Below are 1,197 nucleotides of genomic sequence, written 5' to 3'. Positions count from 1 at the left end.
AAAATTCCAGAAAGATTGTTTGGCCTTGGAGGTGGTCTGTCCTTTAGTGAATGCGGTTTTCTTTTGATTATAGGAGAATGATAATTTCCTGTCAATAACTTGACTATTATGTTTTTTTTGTATATTTTGTGAAATAAAAAACTAGCTGACAGAAAAGGAAACTCAAGTATCACAGTAGAAGGCACTATTGTGTGCTGGTATCATTAGATACAGCTCAGTGTATAATATTAGTCATACATGAATAGCAAGTTCCATGACAATGAATAATGCTAACGTTTAATAACAGTTTTTCACATTGACCTACAGTAGTACACACCCTTGAGTAGTGAAGGCGAATTGACATTTCCGATGTCTCCCCGTGTATTATTTCCTGGACGAGACCGAGTATTGGTAAAATGCAGTTGAGGACATATACAGTATTACAAAGTTTCAAAATAAAGTTGAAATCAGAGTGCACTCCGGACCAGTCGATGGGAAGCGCTTCTCAGGGATGCACTCCCAAGAAAGGTTATATGAATTTTTTTCTCTTTTTTTAGGGGATTTTTTTAAGGTTTATTGTTCTATATTCTTTGGCAATTGTCCATTATCCGTTATCGGTCAAATCATAATACGCTACAAAGCCAAGGGGCCGAGACACTTGCTCTCAGCCAATAGGCCGAGTCAAGGTCCTAGCCACAGAGCCATGCAGCGATTAGTGCGAATGCACCGTACCCGGAGGTACTGCAATAACGGGCCGATGCGTGGAGTGGACAGAGCAAGCTCTTATTCCATCTTCCGATTGCAAAAATCAAACTTACAGCATCGCTGTATTTTGGGTGCCGAATTGTTCTTTCGATTACGGCTTTGATTTCCTTAACAGACTGATACGAAAGGATACAGCTAGTAAACACTAAAATATGTGGATACACATGATGCGCATCTACAACAACTAAATGAACAATGTGATCATCAAACAATAAACTTACTGTAGCTGGAAAACTCATGTTATAGTAACAACATACTCAGTGACTTATTATAACAATCCAACAATAGTCACCGAAAGTACTGCTGCTTCTGCTTTGGGTGAATATAATTTCTAACAGACAATAAGAAATAAAAAGAGATGTCTATGTTTCAAATGCTGAATTGACAAATTTGCAAAGCTATGTTGTCCCGGTGATGCTATTAGAACTGGTTTCATGTTACTGACTTGGAATT

At 38.1% G+C, this 1,197-nt stretch overlaps 1 pseudogene; it reads right to left on the bottom strand.

Moving 5' to 3' along the window:
- Positions 1–695: 695 nt before the first annotated feature.
- LOC148359378 (U2 spliceosomal RNA) lies at positions 696–898 on the bottom strand (annotated as a pseudogene).
- Between the last annotated feature and the right edge of the window lie 299 nt (positions 899–1,197).

Source organism: Urocampus carinirostris, chromosome 9 (genome assembly GCF_059441175.1).
Source record: "Urocampus carinirostris isolate Australia breed hairy pipefish chromosome 9, RoL_Ucar_1.0, whole genome shotgun sequence".
Taxonomy (NCBI): domain Eukaryota; kingdom Metazoa; phylum Chordata; class Actinopteri; order Syngnathiformes; family Syngnathidae; genus Urocampus; species Urocampus carinirostris.
The sequence above is the reverse complement of the archived record's forward strand: the minus strand, read 5'-3'. Positions and strand labels throughout refer to the sequence as shown.